This window comes from Hemiscyllium ocellatum, chromosome 40 (genome assembly GCF_020745735.1).
Source record: "Hemiscyllium ocellatum isolate sHemOce1 chromosome 40, sHemOce1.pat.X.cur, whole genome shotgun sequence".
NCBI classification, from domain to species: Eukaryota; Metazoa; Chordata; class Chondrichthyes; order Orectolobiformes; family Hemiscylliidae; genus Hemiscyllium; species Hemiscyllium ocellatum.
The window spans coordinates 4728917-4747640 of record NC_083440.1 but is presented as its reverse complement, the minus strand read 5'-3'; the positions used below and the strand labels follow the sequence as shown (position 1 = coordinate 4747640).

The following is an 18724-nucleotide window of genomic DNA, read 5'->3' as shown; positions in this document are numbered from 1 at the left end:
TTTCATGTTCAGATTCCACATTCCCTTGCTGACCAGCAGGAGGCAGTGGTCTGAGAAGAACACCGATTTTACATTGGTGAATTCGACCAAAACCAACGCCAGCCTCTCTCGTCTCATTTCACAGGTAAAACACTAGAGCCCCGCTGAACATCCCTCGTAAAATTTCTCATGATATTTCTGTTTTACGTTGGTCGCATTGACATGCTCCTGAGTCTATCTGATCATGATCACCACGCCAGTCGCATCCTTTTTTTCATCTTTGCTGTCCCGGCTTCATCTCGGCACAAATGCAGGTATATGGAGTTAAGCTACAGATCAGCCATTGAGTGTCAGAACAAGCTCTCGAGATGTAGGTAGAGGCGTAGGGACTGGCCTGTTTCTATATCCTTATGAATATTAATCTGCTCCTACAGCCTACTCAAAGCATCGATATCCTTTCTAAAGTATGGTGTTCAGGAGTGGGCAGAGCTCAATGTTAAATCAAAACAAGCCATTTGATTTTCAAGAGTTCAAATCCGGTCTGTTTCTCTCATCTGAGGCTTCGATTAAAATATTGCTCAACGGGAGAACAGAAAGGCAAAGACTTGAAAATTTCACGGACAGTTTGTTTTTTTAATTCAATGGACTAAGCTTGGCTGTTGGCATAAACACACCCAACAACATTGCAAAAGGAGAACGCCACTCATTTCCTTCTCCAACCTTTCTCCTGGAGTAGGAGACCATTCAATTCTGATTTCTCTCTACAGATGCTGGTGGATATGCTGGGTTTTTTTTTCCAGGAATTTCTGTTTTTGTTTCTGATTCATAGCATCCGTAGTTCTTCCAGTTTTTCTTCAGTCCCTTTCCAGCTTTCAGTCCAGCAGAAAGCCATTGAGCAGGTGGAGCTGAAGGCCGACGGTAATTATGACTGGACTACTCATCCACGCAACCAAATCATGTTCTCGGGGCATTATTGTGGCAGATGATGGAATTTGAATTCAAAGAATTTCCAGTATTTAAGAGTCGATTGATGAACCCTAGTTGCTTGTCTGTTCGTGCATGCCTTTTAGAGAGGGAAACGGCCATCCTTCCCTGGCCACGACTACACGTGACTCCAGACCCGCAACAAAGTGGTTGGCACTGAACAGTGCTCTGGCAATGAAGGACGAGCAATAAATATTGGCACTGTCCAGCAACGCCGTCATCCCGTAACTGAATAACAGAAGCCTTCTTGAGAATGATGCAGAGGAAGTTGAGTAGGTAATTTAGCTCATTCTGAGATGGTAAAGTGGAGCAGCAGAAGGCCATTCAGTCCCACTCGTGAGCACAAGAATATCAGAATTCCACTATGTCAGTCCTCACTGGTCTACATGAAAAACGAGAAGGTAGGAGGGAACGGGAAGGTGTGAGGAGAGGGGGATTGTATGAGGTGTAATGACAATTGGAATGAGAATGAGGGAGTTGTCGGTCAGATGGAGAGAGCTTGTCCTGGGAGGCAGCGCAACATGGAGGCAACTAATAATTGGGATGGATGCGATGAGAGCCAAGGCTCAATGTTGATGTCTGGAAATTTGAAAGTCGGGTATTGCACAACACGATCTCCCACCCAAAGCTGGAAATAGTCACTATTACCATGTGTTCAATCATCTTGATTGCCTTGCATTTGTTCCACTCCATTTCCCTGAAGTTAAATGTTTATATTTCCCTCTGTGCAAACCTTTCACTGTTACTCATATCCCTTGTAGGAGCCCACACACTTCTCCAGTGTGCTCCATTTATTCACAACCATCACAATCTTTAAACATCTCTGTATTCAGTTTCTTTCTCCATTGCTCCCTAATTAGCCCTCTCACTATTACTTTCTATTTATCCCTCTCCACTGTCCTCTTCCCCTTTACTTAATCCTCTTCCCTCTCTCCTGTATCCAAACCTCACCTTATTATACTGACTGTATTAAGTCCTCTCCCTTTCTCCTGTACTTAACTCTTACCCTGCTCCACTGTATTCAACACCCTCCCTATTATTCTCTATTTTCCCCTCTTCCTATTACTCTGTTAAACTCTGTCCCCTTCCACCATAAGCTGTTAACCCATCACCAACTCACTCTGCAGTTACGCGTGCATAGTACACCACGCTGACCAAGCTGGTTCCTGGAGTGAGCTGAAACCGTGAAAATCCTCTTTATGTCTATCATGCAGGATTCGTCAGTGGACCAGGTTAACAGTCCCAATCAGGGAACTCATATTCAATGACATCTACATCATTACAATTTCTACAGCTTTCTCTGTGTTCACCATGTCCCTGTGGCCCTGCAATCAACACACTTTGTCTTATTCTCTTTGTACTTCACCTCCACTACTTCATATTAAATACTTTCACTTTCCTCTCTTCAGCTGTCTCCCAGTTGGCCTGTTTTCAATTTATTTCCTATTACTCTTGTTATGAGAGTTGATGGCATGTACAGTACCTTCAAAAGAGAGTGAAAGTGGTTTAGGCAGTGAGAATTTGCAGACACCAGTCATGTGAATGACTAGCAGTCTCAGAGGATACTGGAACATGGAAAATATCTAACATTTGGCTGCTATGTTCACACAAGATCAAATTTAAGCAATCAGTTTCCATGATTCCCCAGGATTCTAAACCCTCATCAAATTTTAATTTTACTGTTTTCACAACATTTAACCGATGAGAATATATGATGTTTTGAAGTATAAACAGGCCGGCATTTTGGACAGTTAGCCGGAGAGAGCGACCGACTGCGATCACCAGTGTATCTGAAGCAAAACACACTTTATCAAAGGTACATTTTCATAGGAAATATCTTTGGAACAAAAGACCAAAGATGACCCAGGGCGATCATCAGCTGAAAGAAGACAGGCACTGACACCAACAGATGGTGGCTTGTTCTGAAAATTAAATTCATGCAGTTTTAATAGGAGCATTTATTGTATCAAAATATTGTCACAGATTTGAAGGTAGATAACAGACCTTTAAGTAAGGAGGCTCAGACTTGTAAATAGTTGTTGTTTAATATTCCCTCTTAGAGTTAAAGAATAATATTGATTTTTTTTCTTCAAATAGTGGAATTTGGGAAGTTCTCTGTCACTCATACTTTACTAGATTATGCGTCGAGGTGAGCTTTTCTCTGTGTTTAGTTTAATTAGCAGAAAGATTTACCACTGTGTCATAACATTCCTCATTCCAGCATTTCTATTCCTTTATATTGAACTCTCTTTGAATTCCCTGTTTTATCCTCTCCATGCTACTTGATATTAAATCCTCTCCCTTTCACTGTAGTTAACCCTTTCCTCGCTCAATTATATTCAATCATCTTCCAATAAAATTCTATTTTCACCTTTCCTTATTACTTTTTTAAAAATCCCTTCCCGTTACCTGCATTTATCCCTTTCCCTATTACTCTCAATTTAACCCTCTCATTGTTACTGTCTATTCAATCATATCACTATTATTCTGTATTGAATTGTCTCTCTATTACAATCTTGAGTCCCTCTCTAACTCTCTCTATCTTGCCCTAATGCTCTTCAATTATTGCTCCCAATTCCAGAATGTGTGTTTACTTTACAATAAACAGAAACCAGGAGTCCCTGCCTGATCATTCCCCACTACCGCTAACACGTGACCGCTGCTGCTCTGTGTTGCCGCTCCTCTGACCAGCGCGGGAATTGCAAATTCATCCCATAGCTCTGAAGCGGCTCAGCAGCCGAACCACACGATAGGCACACTCTTGCTGATCGATAGGAGGCAGGCATAACTTCAACATACCCTCATTTAAATATAAACAGCAACAGCTCCAATACACAGCAATATTGATGCACAAACTGCTGCAGCTCTAATATAAAGTAATACTTGAACATAAACTGGAACAGTTTTAATTCACAACTTTTATATATTAACTGAACCAGCTCCAGTACTCTTCAATATTTACATATAGACAAGAACGGTTCTAATATACAATATTTAAATATGAACATGAACAGTTCTAAGACACAATTTCATGACAGGAATATGAACAGTTTCATTACAGCTTCAATATGCGACAAGATTGATGTGTAAATATAATTACTTCAAAAATGGAAAATTATTTATATATAATCACGTGCAGCTGCAACACACAGCAGGTTTATATGTAATAGAGAACAGTTCTGAGATACAACAATACTTATATGAAGGAATGAATAGCTCCGAAACAAAACAGGAATTCAATACACACATGAACACTTTCCAGACACAACAATATTTATATTTACAAATGAACAGTTCTAATGCTCAATTATATTTAGATATAAACTGGTATATATCTGATGCAAAATAATATTTCGATATAAACACACACAGTTGCAATGCACAATAATATTTGCATGTAAACATGATCTGATCTTTTACACAGTAATATTTGTGCAGACACGCACAGCTCCAACATATAATAATCCATATGCTGCATATACTATACATTAAAAGATGTAATAATATGCACATGAACGATGTGAGTTAAGAAAGTGAATATGCTGTTGCCAAGTTTGCAGATGAAACAAAAAGAGTTGACATGGCAGGTCGCATCAGGTTCTGAGAGAGTGACAAGGGTCCTGAAGCTGTGACTCGGCTTTCTCTGCATGGATGCTGCCAGACTTACTGAGCTTTTCCAGAAATCACTTCTTACTAGTTTATCAATATATCATTGCTTCAAACATAGACGAAGAGCTGAGTTCCAAAGGTAAGGTGAGAGTGACATCCGTGTGTCCCTCACAAAATGACAATCAGCGGCACACTCCCCACGAGTTGATGTCATACCTGACACATTGGAAGATGGTTGAGGTTGTTGGAGGTCAGTCATCTCAGCTTCAGGACATCTGTGCAAGGATATCTCAGGATAGTATGCTAGTCCCACCAACCGCAACTGCCTCATCAATAATTATCTGTTCATAATCAATTTAAATATTAATACTGTAATAGCAGATCAGAGACAAGGAAGACTACGACAAGTAACTCACCTCCTGACTCTCCAAAGCCAAGGTAAAATTAAGAAGTGTAACGGAATACTCCCCAGAGACTGAATTGATGTTGCTTCATCAACACTCAAGAAGCTTGACACCATCCAGGTAAAGGCAGACCGCTTGATTGGCATCACATCCACAAGCATCCACTTCCTTCACCACTGACAGTAGCAGACATGTGTAGCAACTACAAGATGCACCGGAGAAAACCATCAAGGCTTGATGAACTGTATCAATGCTCAGTGCATCAGCTCTGCTGAAGGCAATGTGATCTGAATATTAGTTTTCCCAATAATAAGAGGAGACTGATATCCATTTTTGGAGAGAACCATTTTTGGACCTTTACTTACAAGGGATTATCTCCACTCTTACATAGTTAACCTGTGTCCCGTATTAAACTCTGTCACTCTTCCCATCTCTCATCAGCGTTTTGAAGATTGATGTGTTTCTGTGAGTGTATACATTCCTATCATGTGTTGAACAGCACTGTAGACAATACTTCAGCTGGATCCTCACAAATGTTCGCTAGAGATTCCATGTTACTGATGGCTATGACTTCAGTAAGTCTGTTTGGTTACGATTTCCTATCAGATTGCATGGATCGATTGAAGCAGCAGTTCGAAGTGATAAGGAATTTCCTGGAGCTGGGGTGTGTGATGGATAGCCGTTCTAGGAAGAGTGAAAAACCACAGATACAATCAGGTAGATGGGTTACCTCCAGGAAAGTTAGGAGAGGGAGATAGGTAGTGCAGGATTCTAACGTGGCTATCCCTTTCTTGAAAAGGTATGTTGTTTTTGAAAACGTACTGGGTGATGGACACTGAGGGGAATGGAGCATGAACAGCCACGTTTCTGGCACCAAGGCTGATTTGAATGTAAAGAGAGTCACGTCAGGTTCTGATCGACTGTGATAGGGGACTATCTCGTTAGAGACACAGACAGTAGTTTCTGTGCCCAAGAGCACATGTTGCCTCACTGTTGTCAGGATCAAAGATATCTCGGAGAGGGTTCAGAATATTCTCAAAGAGGAGTAGGACCAACAGTAGGTCGTTTTTTCATTGGAACTGACGACATAGGAAGGAAAAAAGATGAAATTCTGAAGGGAGAATGTAAGAGTTTAAGCATGAAATTGAAAAGAGAGACCTGAGGTTTGTAATATCTGGATTACTCTTGTTGCCACGGGCAACTGAGTGTAGGAATAGCAGGATAGAGCAGATGCATATGTAGCTGAGGAGCTGATGCAGGGGAGAAGAGATCACATTTTTTTGATCTTTGGATACTTTTCTGTGGTGAAGTGACCAGTATAAGGAGGACAGATTGCACCTGAATTGGAAGAGAGCTAATTAACTCTCAGGAAGATTTGCGAGAGTTGCTCGGGAATATTTAACTATTAAGGATGGAGTGGGCATGCAAGGATTTTGTGGGGCTGGGGGGGAGCTGTTGGTTGTGGCCAGGGAGATAGTGAGGAAAGAGACCAGACTGAGATTGATACCGTTGGGAAAATTCAGGGCAGGCAGGAACAAAGCAGAGAATGAAGAAGGACTGACAAGTTAAATTGCATTTATTTCTAGACAAGATGCCCAACAGGGAAGACAAATAAACTGAGGGTGTTGGTAGATACATGAGATTGGAATTTCATAGCAGTTACAAAGGTATTGTTCAGGGATGGATATGGCTGGCCGATTAAAGTTGCAAGGTAGATATCCTGTAGGATGGAAAGAACGGAGAAGAGAGAAGAGGAGGATTTGCTTTTTGATAAGTGATTATATTTCGGATGCACTTAGCGAAGATATCTTGGGATTACATCTACACAAGTCATTTGTTTGTCACTGAGAAATAAGGTTGAGCTGATTGCCTTATTGGGACTGTACGACAGACCCTTCAAGAGTCAGTAGGAAATCGAGAAGCACATTTGTAAAGGGATCTCAATTAATTGTGAGAATTGTAGTGTGGTAATTGTAGGTGATTTTAACTTTCCAAAGATAGAGTTGGACTTCCACATTATTGAGTGCTTGGATGGAAAAGAATTTGTTAAGTGTGCCTATTAAAATTTTCTGATTCAGGATGTGGATGTATCTGCAAGTGAACGTGCAAAACAAGTGACAGAGGGATAGTTGGGGGAGCAGTTTGGGGTCAGAGACCTGAGTTCTGTTAGTTTAAAATAATGACAGAAAAGTATCGACTGAATCTAAATGTTAAAGTTCCAAATTGAAGGAACACTATTCGGCAAGAACTTTCAAAAGTTAATTGGAGGGCGATGTTCTCACGAAAAGGAACAGCTGGAAAATGAGAAGCCTTCATACATGAGATAATGAGAGTCCAGAAAGAGTACATTCCTGTTTCGGCAAAGGAAAAGCTGGCAGGTCCAGGTTTTGGTTCAGAAAACTAATGAAGCATACATCAAGTGTAGATAGCACGTGTTGAGTGAATCCATTGAAGAGTAGGGGTGTAAAAGGGGACATAAGATAAATTTGGCAAATAAGGCTTTGGAGAATCTAAGGGGATTTTGTAAATACAGTACGGACAAAAGGGCTTCTAAGGAGAGAATGAGACACCTCAAATATCAGTAAGACAGCCTCTGTGTGGAATTTCAGGAGACGGTGGTGGAAGGGGGTATACTAAACACGGATTTTGCATGAGTGTTTCGTGTGGAGAAATACATGCAGGATATAGACTGGGGGGAAATAGATGGAGTCATCTTAAAACATTTCCATATAACACAGGAGGTGGTGATAGATGTCATAAAATACATCAAGTTGGCTAAATCCGCAGGGCCTGATTAGGTGTACCCTCGAAATCTGTGGGAAGGTAGGGAAGTGATTGCTGGCCCATTGTTAAAATACTTGGATAATCAATAGTCACAAATGAGGTGTCGGAAGACTGGATGTTGGCTAATTTATTACCGATATTTGAAAAAAGGTGGTAAGGAAAAGTTGGGGAACTATAGATCAATGAGCGTGACATTTGTGATCGGCAAGTGATGAAGGGAATCCTGACGGATTTATATGTACCCTGCATTTGGATAGGCAAGGACTGAATAGAAAATTTCAACATGATTCTGTACGTGGGAAATCACATCTCACTAACTTCATGGTGAGATCCTGGGGAGTGCTACTGAATAAATCGACCTTGAAGTGCAGTTTCATAGTTCCTTGGAAGTGGAGACTTTGGTAGGTGGAGTAGTGAAGAAGACGTTCAATATGTGCTCCTTTATTGGTCAGAACATTTAGTATAGGAATTGTGGTCATGTTGCGGCTGTACAGGACACTAGTTAGGTCACTTTTGGGAAAATTGTGTGTAATTCTGATCTCACTTCAAAAGGAAGCACGGTGTGAAACTTGAAAGTGTTCATTAAATATTTGCAAGGATGTTGCCAGGTTTGGAGGGTTTGAGCTATTGGTAAACGTTGAATAGGTCTGGTCTTAATGAGGCATTGGAGGCTAGGGATAACCTTATAGCGGTTTATAAAATCCCAAGGTCATGGATAATGCAAATAGACAAGGTATTTTCCCTGGTTTGTGGGAGTCCAGAGGTAGTGAGCATAGATTGACAGTTGGAGGGGAAAGATTTAAAAGGTAAAACTTCTTTCACACAAAAGCTAGCACATGTATGGAATGAACTACCAGAGGAAATGATGGAGAATGATGAAATTACAACATTTACAAAGCAACTGAATGGAAAATTGAAGGGGAAAGGTTTCAAGGGATATGCAGCCAAATGGGAGTAGATGATGATTGAATATCTGGTCGGCATGGACGATTTGGACCAAAGGGCCTGTTTCATGCTTTATATATCTATGACCCCAATCCAGCCCAGTATGCTTAGAGCCGACAAACAAATGCTTCATAGCTGATAAATATCAACTCTAGAAATTTCAATTTCCTATTGGAAATCAATCCACTTGCAATGAGAGGGCCTGGAGTGAGGAGGAAACGAAGTTGATATTTCGATTTCCTTGACAAATGTTCAGATGAATGTCTTCGGATGAAGAATGATTTCATTAATTCTGTTTCTGTCTCCCCGATGCTGCCATACCTGCTGGATTTCGCCAGCTATGTCTGTTTCTGTTTCATATTTCCAGTATCCACAGGCTTTGATTTATTTCAGGAAAATCGTTCCCTTCCCAACCTATTTCCCAGAAGTCGGCATGGACGATTTGGACCGAAAGGTTTGTTTCGATGTTGTACCTTTCAATGATTAAGACTCTATGACCATTGTACAGAAAAGGTCCACCAAGCGTGTGCTACTGAAGCTGGATGAAATCTAGTCTCGTCCCAGGTAGCTTTTAAAAGTTGTGATGTCTCCCGCCTCAACTAGCCTCCAAGCACTGAATTACAAGAACGCCACCACTATCTGAGTGAAAGCCATTTCCTCAAATCACCACCAAAACCTTTGCCTTTCACCTTAAAACTATGGCTTTTTACCATCGGTTAATTCCCTGACTCAGTTAGATGTGAAGACCTTCCATTTCTCTGTGGGCAGATGCGGAGAATGTTTGACCAATTAATTTTTTATTTGTATTTTACCTTCTGAGTCTTTCTGTTAACTTCCTGCTGATTTTGGTTCTCACATGGGGAATGAGTGACATCTTGAACTGCAGAACGTGCTGTCTGTTGGCGAAGGCAATATCAGATCTACATTTCATTCTCACTAACATTCTGCTGTGGCGATTGTAAGTACTTTCCTACTGAGAGTTTTTCCCTGGACATCACCTATTGGAAGGATGTTGTGAAACTTGAAAGGATTCAGAAAAGATTTACAAGGAGGTTGCCAGGGTTGGAGGATTTGAGTTACAGTGAGAGGCTGAATAGGCTGGGCTGTTTTCCCTCTCTCTGATAAATTGTTTAAAGAGGCATTTTCAGCAAACGGCAACAAATACGGGGAAATAGATTGGGTAATTTGAAGGCTTGGCTTGTTGCTCTTGTCAAAAGGTTTTTGGGTGGCACGGTGGCACAGTGGTTAGTGCTGCCTCACAGCGCCAGAGACCTGGGTTCAATTCCCGCCTCAGGCGACTGACTGTGTGGAGTTTGCACGTTCTCCCCGTGTCTGCGTGGGTTTCCTCCGGGTGCTCCGGTTTCCTCCCACAGTCCAAAGATGTGCGGGTCAGGTGAATTGGCCATTCTAAAAATTGCCCGTAGTGTTAGGGGCAGGGGTAAATGTAGGGGTAGGGGTATGGGTGGGTTGCGCTTCGGCGGGTCGGTGTGGACTTGTTGGGCCGAAGGGCCTGTTTCCACACTGTAAGTAATCTAAGCAGGATGAAGTAAGATGTGCAGCATATATCTGACAACTTGTTGAACAGAGACGGGAGGTACAGAAGAAAGCTGTGGGAAACACAAGTGAGCGCCATCTTTTGGAACATCTGCTTTTTGATTGTCAACCTGGGGAGAGCGCGAACGCAGTCCCCCACTACCACAAATTTTGCAGTCGAGTATCCCACATTTGGGGACATCGCAGGCGTCAGCACACAGGAAGTGCAATGGGATAGCCTCGTCCTGGGAGAACTACTTTTTTATGTCAAAAATATACTTTATTCATAAAATAATTTGATGGTCTCTACAGTTGGTCATGCCATACAAACAGATACATTTGCATACAGCGATCGAAATTTATCATTGTATATACATGTCCATACATTTAGCCGAGACGTCAGCTGAGCCCAAATGACTGCTTGGGCCCCCTGTTCTTCTTAAGCAGGCAGATGTTACACGGTGGTCTTTCCCCACCACGCCTTGGCAGTAGCTGGCCCAAGTTTCAGCGCGTCACTCAACACATAGTCCTGGATCTTGGAATGTGCCAGTCTGCAACACTCAGTCGGGGTCAACACATTCAGCTGGAAGATCAACAGGTTTTGGACCGCCCAGAGAGCGCCCTTCACCGAATTGATGATCCTCCAGGCACAGTTGATGTTTGTCTCGGTGTGCATCCCGGGGAACAGACCGTGGAGCACGGTGTCCCGCATCACAGCGCTGCTCGGGATGAACCTTGACAAACACCACTGCATTCATCTCCAGACTTCTTCTGCGTAGGCACATTCCAGAAGGAGATGTGTGACAGTCTCGTCCCCCCGCTCGAGGGCAGCGTGCGGTGCAGCTGAGAGTCCAGGCATGCATAAAGGATCTGACAGGCAGAGCCCTTCTCACCACCAGCTAAGCCATATCGTGGTGCTTGTTAGAAAGTTCTGGCGATGAGGCATTCTGCCAAATGGCTTTGACAGTCTGCTCAGGGAACAGCTCGATAGGATCCGCCCTCTCCTTTTCCCGAAAGGTCTCAAGGACACTACGTGCTGACCACTTCCTCATGGACTTGTGGTCAAAGGTGTTTTTCGTCATAAACTTCTCCACGAAGGACAGGTGAAACGGAATGGTCCAACTACTCGAAGCGTTCCGCTGCAGCGAGGCCAGACCCATCCTTCACAGCACCAGGGACAGGTAGAACCTCATTACATAGTGACAGTTAGTGTTTGCGTACCGGGGATCCACGCACAGCTTGATGCAGCCACAGACAAAGGTGGCCATCAGGGTGAGGGTGGCATTGGGTGTATTTTTCCCCCGTTGCCCAGATCTTTGTACAACGAGTCCCTTTGGACCCGGTCCATCTTTGACCTCCATAAAAATTGGAAGATGGTCCGGGTGACTGCAGTGGCACAGGTTCTGGGAGCAGGCCAGACCTGTCCTCGTACAACAGCAGTGACAGTGCCTCACACGTGATGACCAGGATATATCCCGCGATGGAGAGCGACTGCAGCTTCCATCTGCCCAGTTTCTGCCTCACTTTGTTGATACGCTCCCCGCAAGACTTGGTGCACGCCCCAGCACTCCCAAACCAAATACCCAACACATTCAAGTGGTCGGTCCTGACGGTGAAGGGGATCGAGGAATTGTCGGCCCAGTTCCCGAAGAGCATGGCCTCGCTCTTGACACGGTTTACCTTGGTCCCCGAGGCCCGTTCGAACTGGTCACATGCACACGAGTCTGCACACGGACAGCGGTTCAGAGCAGAACTCGGCATCGTCATCCACGTACAGGGAGGCCTTGACCTGCAGGCACCCGCTGCCAGGAATGGTCACCCCTCTCAGACTCGCATCCTTCCTGATGGACTCGGAAAATGGCTCTATGCAGCACACAAACAAGGCAGGTGAGAGAGGGCAGCCCTGCCTGACTCCAGATCTGACTGGGAAGCTATCTGATTCCCACCCATTGATTGAGTCTGCACTGACAATGTTGGTGTAGAACACTCTGATCCAATTGCAGATTCCCTCCGCAAAGTCCATTTTGGAGAGAACATCTCCCATATACCTGTGTGATATCCTGTGAAAAGCTTTCTCCGGGTCCAAGCTGATCAGGCAGGTGTCCAAATCTCTGTCATGCACGTATGCGATCGTATTCCTGAGGAGTGCGACTCTCAGCAATCTTCCTGCCAGGTACAGCACAGGTTTGGTCAGGGTGAATCACCAACTCCAGAGCAGACCTGACCCGGTTGGCGATGACCTTTGACAGAATTGTATAATCCGCATTCAACAGTGAGATTAGTCTCCAATTACTGAGTTCCTCCCTCTCCCACTTCCGCTTGTAGATGACGGTGATGATGCCTTTCCTCATGGATTCACTCATGGTACCTGCCCGAAACATACTGACATACACCTCCAGCTGGTCCTGGCCAATCAAGTCCCACAGAGTGGAATAGAGCTCGACCGGTAAGCCGTCGCTTCCGGACGTAATATTCTTATCGAACCTTGAGAACCTTGGTCAGCTCGTCCAGAGATAGCGGCTGGTCCAGCCTCTCCCGTGTTCTGTCGTCTAAGACCTTCGTGATAGAGTTCAGGAACGTCTGGGAGGCCACGCTGTCAGTCGGCTTCGTGTCATATACAGACTGGCATAGAATGATTTACTGATCCTCATGATGTCAGCCTGAGATAACGTTATCGAGCCATCTTCTTCCTTCTGGCTGCTGAGCACAGACCTCTCTTTGTGCACCTCCTGGAAGAAGAAACGTGAGCACGTCTCGTCCTGCTCCACCGAGCAGACCCTAGATTGGAAGATTATCTTGGAGGATTCCGAGTCAAAAGGCTTGCTGGCCCTTCATCTCCTTGAGGTCTTCCGTGACATCGACACCCCATCGTCTGCAGCAGGAGCAGGTTCTGCATACTTGACTGGAGATGGGACAGATTCCCCGCCTCTTTCTCGCCTTCTGAGCACCTTTGAGGATGAAGAACCTCTTGTTGTTCTCTTTTACTGTTTCCCACCAGTCCGCTGGGGTCTCAAAGAGGAGCTTCACGGTTCTCCAATCTGTGTAGGCCCTCTTGAGCTCCTCAATGTTTCCCGGGTCTTCAGCTTTGTGTTCAGCTTCCACATTCCCTTACCAGCCCGCTGCTCGTCCTGTCGCTGACAGTCGGCCAGCAGGAGGCAGTGGTCAGAGAAGAACACCGGCTTGACGTCAATGGATCTGACCGAGAGCATTCGGGCAGTTCACATCCGCTGCTTCGAACCTGCAGTATTCCAACAAATCTTCTTCATGAACACCATCCGATCGACTGGTGTGCGCTCCTCCACCATCTTCACAGTCACCCTGACTGTGTTGCGAATGCGCTGAGAGCGGCTGCTGAGGCCATAGCTCTGAGGTTGGCTGGTATCTGAATTGGCGTTAGGCCGAAGCCAGCATAAAGATCCACCAAGAGAAGGTCAGCATCAAACGATCCTCCAACGTCAAATCACGATCCAGTGATGGTGTCCAGCGGCTCCGACGACTCGCAACACGATCCCCGTGGTTTCTCCCCCGCCAGCACATGTCTGCTGCATCGAACCTGCAGCACTCGAGCAGAATCTCTTCCTCTGGTCATCAGAAACTACATATAATCCGAGCCAAAAGGCTAAGAAGCAATACACACAAAGTTCCAGGAAGAGCTTTGTTTAATTGCAGGTGCATTATTTTGCAGACAATTTGAACCCCCGTACAACCCCCTTCAGACTGCCTCCTGTAATACCAGAACAAAGCCCCAGTAATGTATCAGAAGCTTTCTGCTCTCAAACACTGTTCACAAAGGGAGGTGAACGCCAATAAAAGCTATTTTTAAGCTTTGCTGGTGATTCTTGAACTGTATTTTGAACTCACATTTTTTCTAATTCCGACAAATTGAACAAACCTTCTTTTTTGTGAAACAGCGGGCTTGCAATCTCCCACCCTCTGTGTTGCACTAGTTGCAGATCAATTGCTTCAGGAGATCTCACGGTTAAGATTAAGGATTCCAGACAAAATAAATATTTCTCAACTTTGCTTGAATGTGACATTTAACTGAGAGCACCACCTTCATGGATGCACATTCCACGTTTTCAACACCCTCTGTTGTTTCGAAAAACACTCGCCTGTGATTCAATTGTCAATATTATTTTCATATGTATTTGATTTACTTGCTTCCTTATACTAATAATGAAACGTGTTTTACAAGCTGAGATCCCCTAAGTGTGGAAACAGGCCCTTCAGCCCCACCATTACACATAGGCCCTTAGAAGAGTCATCCAACCAGAACCATTTCCCCTCTGACTAATGCAACAGGCAATTTTAGCATGACTAATTCACTTAATCTGCACATCGTTGGACTGGACGAGGAATCCGGCGCAAACCCACGCAGGCACTGGGGAGAACATTCAAACGTTACACATTTGTGCGAGGCTGGAATCAAACCTACGGTCGTGGCGCTGTGAGGCAACAGTGCTAACCACTGAGCCACCCTGCTTACTCCCAAATGGCATCTCTTTAAACCTCGCCTGTCCTTCTAATTTCCAGAGCAACTTTACAGTTCTGTAATGCCTGTGCCCTGTGGCTTTGAGAGCGCAAGATAATTTTAATTTTAAAATTTCTACTTTATTCATTAAAATGTCTCTACATGTGTATATTTTTATCAGGGTACAGCAGCATATCAAAGAAATTAATAAACATCGGAGTTTTACTCTAATCAACAAACAGAGAAAAGGCATCTCTTCTTTTTACATGATTGCATTTTCAGAAGGTGATAAAGAGGTTAGTACGACCCCGATGATAACGGGTCAAACTGAAGATCACGCTGTTCTCCCTGCTCCCAACGTTTCTGATTCCATGTGCTGATGTTCTCTCTGGAGTGCGTGAGGGATCCCTCTGGTCTGAGTTGCTTTATTTAACTCGTTGACAGGCAGGAGGCTGGAAGAATACAGCAAGCCAGGCAGCTTCAGGAGGTGGAGAAGTCAATGTTTGGGGTCTGACCCTTCATCAGGACTGGGCTTTTAACTAGTTACTGGGTCACCTCCGAGTGCTGTTGGGCAGCAACGGTTTGATGTAAGAATGTAACTTGCATAAATTAATAACTTGATGTTAATTTACATTCTATCGCGGGAAGACTGCTGCTAAAGACAGTGTCGGATATTATAATTTCCCTATTGACTGAGTGGACCCTAAGAGCCAAACTGTCTCGATAGCAGTTCGACTGAAACTCAGACATATGTTACATCCGAAACCTTGCAGCATTGTCCTGTCAACAGCTGTTCAATCAATCACGCTGAATGGCCTGTATATCTGTCTGACTTGATCCAAGTAAATACTGCAAGCTTCCTGCCTTCATACTGCAGTTCCCACTGTCCTATTAAAACCTATCCCATATCAGGGTAACAGGTTTGCGTACCTGTTGGTCTGGCCCTGATCCAACTTAGTTATCCAGTTTTCCCAGCAGGCCATTCAATTGGCCAATATTGTTTTCAGAATCCCAAATGAGCTGTAATTTCTTTAAAAAGGGACAGAATAGCAGACGATGACATATCCCTCCCAGATCGTCTCAACGCCTCATACCCTCGCTTTGTGCAGAATTTCGGCGGAGAGTTAACACCTATTCCGACAAATACTGACGAAACTATCACAGCAGTCACTGAATCAGAGGTCAGATCAGCTTTCATTGATTTGAATCCAAGGAAAGCGATGGGACCAGACATAGTACCAGGCCGTGCACTCAGAGCACGCACAGATCAACTGGCAGAGATTTTCTCGAGCATCTTCAACCTCTCCCTTCAACAGGGCTAACGTCATCCCTGTGCCGAAGAAGGCTCATGCAGCATGTCTCAATGACTACTGCCCAGTGGCCCTAACTTCGGTTGTCATGAAGTGCTTTGAAAGGTTAGTCATGGCATTAATCAACTCCAGCCTTCCCACTGCACTTGACCCATTCCAATTTGCCTATCGGACCAACAAATCCACATCAGATGCCCTATCACTTGCCCTTCACTCCTCCGTAGAACATCTTGACACCAAGAACAGCTACGTAAGAATCCTACTCATTGACTACCAGTCAGTCTTCAACACTAATATCTCCTGGAGACTGATTACTAAATTTAGTGATCTCAGACTGAACCCCACTCTCTGGAACGGGATCCTCAGTTTCCTGACCCACAAGCCACAATCAGTGAAGATTGGGGGCAATATTTCATCGTCCCAACACTCTACACTGGAGCCCTTAGGGATCTGCACTCAGCCCACTACTGTACTGACTGTATACCCAAGACTGTGTCGCCAAATACCGACTAATGTCATTTACAAGTTCGTTGATGACACCACTATAGTCGGTCGAATCTCAGATGGCAATGAAACAGACAACAGAGAGAAGGTGGAAGACCTGGAAAAATGGTGCACTGCGAACAACTTCGCTCTGAATGCCTGGAAAAACAAAGGAATCCATTTGTGACTTTCAACGGGATGTTCCTGATTCCCCCTCCTCACTCCCCACCCACACACACACATTAACAGCACAGAGGTGGAACGAATGGAGAGTGTCAAGCTCCTGGGTGTGGTCATCCACAACAAGCTTTCTTGGACTCTTCGTGTGGACACACTGGTTACAAAGGCTCAGCAATATCTGTTCTTCCTCAGGCAGCTGAGGAAATGTGTCATGATGGTAAATAACTTTGCCAACTTTTATTGGGGCGCCATCGAGAGCATTCTGTCTGGGTGTATCACTACCCGCTATGGCAACTGTACCATTCAAGATCAGAGACGGTTACAGACAGTGGCGAACTCGGCCCGGACAATCACAAAGGCCAACCGCCCGTCTGAACAATCCATCTACCCAGGCCCACTGTCCAGGAAAGGCCGCCAGCATTCTCAAAGATCCATCCCATCCTGGAAATGTTTTGCTCCAACCTCTGACCTGGTCGTGTGTAGCACTAATGTTCCTGCTAAGGCCCTCAACATAATCTAGCAGGGCAGTAACAGCAATACCCGATGCATACCAGGACTGCGTTACTGTGTGCATCATGCCCGTCTTGCCCATGTGGTCAATGCCATGGGCTGTGAAGGTCAGTGAGTGGAGGTGGGTTCTTGGGTAAATGATGTGGTGATCAGGGTATCTGAGCAGCTGTAGGGAAGGAGACTGCATGGTCCCAATGCGGGGCCCAACTCTCCTTTCCTTGCGGTGGAGCAGCCTGTTGGGCAGCTGGCACAGCCGCCATAAAGTCAGACAATACTGGACTCTTTACTATTCTGGGCTGGGCTGGAGGTGAGTGGTAGAGGGCCAGTGTGCCCCTCCCAGGCTCCTGGGTCAGCTGAAGCATTCCCCAGGGTGACACGGTCAGTGCCAGAGGGATGGGCAGGGCATTTTATCATCACTAGGGTGGAAGGTAAGAGGACAGCTTCCATGGGGTTAGAGACCAGTGCAGCGTGTTGTAGGGGCCTCCCTGCTGACGAGATGAAGCTTCTCTGTTTGCAGAGTGGGCCAAAACCATGGACAACTCTGAAGGCAAATCTACAGGCAGTATCAATGCTTGCTGTGTGACCTTTTATCTCTCTCTATGTCACTTTTCTCTCTCTGTCTGTCCATTTTCTCTCTTTCTCTGTCCCTTTTCACTCTCGCTCTCGCTCTCCGTCCCTTTTCTGTCTCCCTTTCTCTATGTTTTTCTCTCTCTCTATGTCCTTTTTTTCTCCCTCTCTCGGTCCCTTTTCTCTCTCTCTGTCCTTCTCTCTCTCTCTCTCTCTTTCTGTCCTGGTTTTCTCTCTCTTTCTCCCTCTGTCCCTTTTCTCTCTCTCGCTCTCCGCCCCTTTTCTCTCTCTCTGTCCCTTTTCTCTCTCTCTCTCTCTCTCTCTAAGTCCATTTTCTCTCTCTCTGAGTCCATTTTCTCTCTCTCACTCACTCTCCATTCCTTTTCTCTCTCTCTCGCCGTCCCTTGTTTCTCTCTCTGTCCCTTTTCTCTCTCTATTTCCCTTTTCTCTCTCTCTCCGTCACTTTTAGAAATCAAATGCCACAGTCAAATCCTCTAGTCCGACAGCAATTGTGTCATGCTCGAAGAGGTCTGTACAATTTCCATCAATGTCTCTGTGATCTGCTCCCTTCTCTCTCGGAAGTATCACATTCAGATCGTGTGATATTTGGAGTGCTGCCAGACTATTTGGAATCTATGTTTTATCCATCTCTGTACTGTTCAGTTGTTCAACAATCGTAGTTTCAACTGGACCAATGTCAACATCTTCTAATTTAGTAAAGACAGCAGCAAAATATTAATTTAGTATCTCCACCATAATATTTGCTAGTAAGCAGCTCACCCTCCGTGTTCCTTATTGACCCCACACTCTCCTTCACTAATCTTCTCAATTCATCTGCAAATATGTTATAATAACAGAAAGCAATGTTATCATTTCTTGATGAATTTTATTGCACGTTTAGTGATATAACTGGATGGACAGTGTCAGAAAGAGTGAGGTCAGCGATGTACCTGTTGTTATAATTT

At 44.6% G+C, this 18724-nt stretch overlaps 1 pseudogene; it reads right to left on the bottom strand.

The window, feature by feature from the left end:
- Positions 1–10369: 10369 nt before the first annotated feature.
- On the bottom strand, positions 10370–10515 carry LOC132834598 (U1 spliceosomal RNA; annotated as a pseudogene).
- Positions 10516–18724: the final 8209 nt, after the last annotated feature.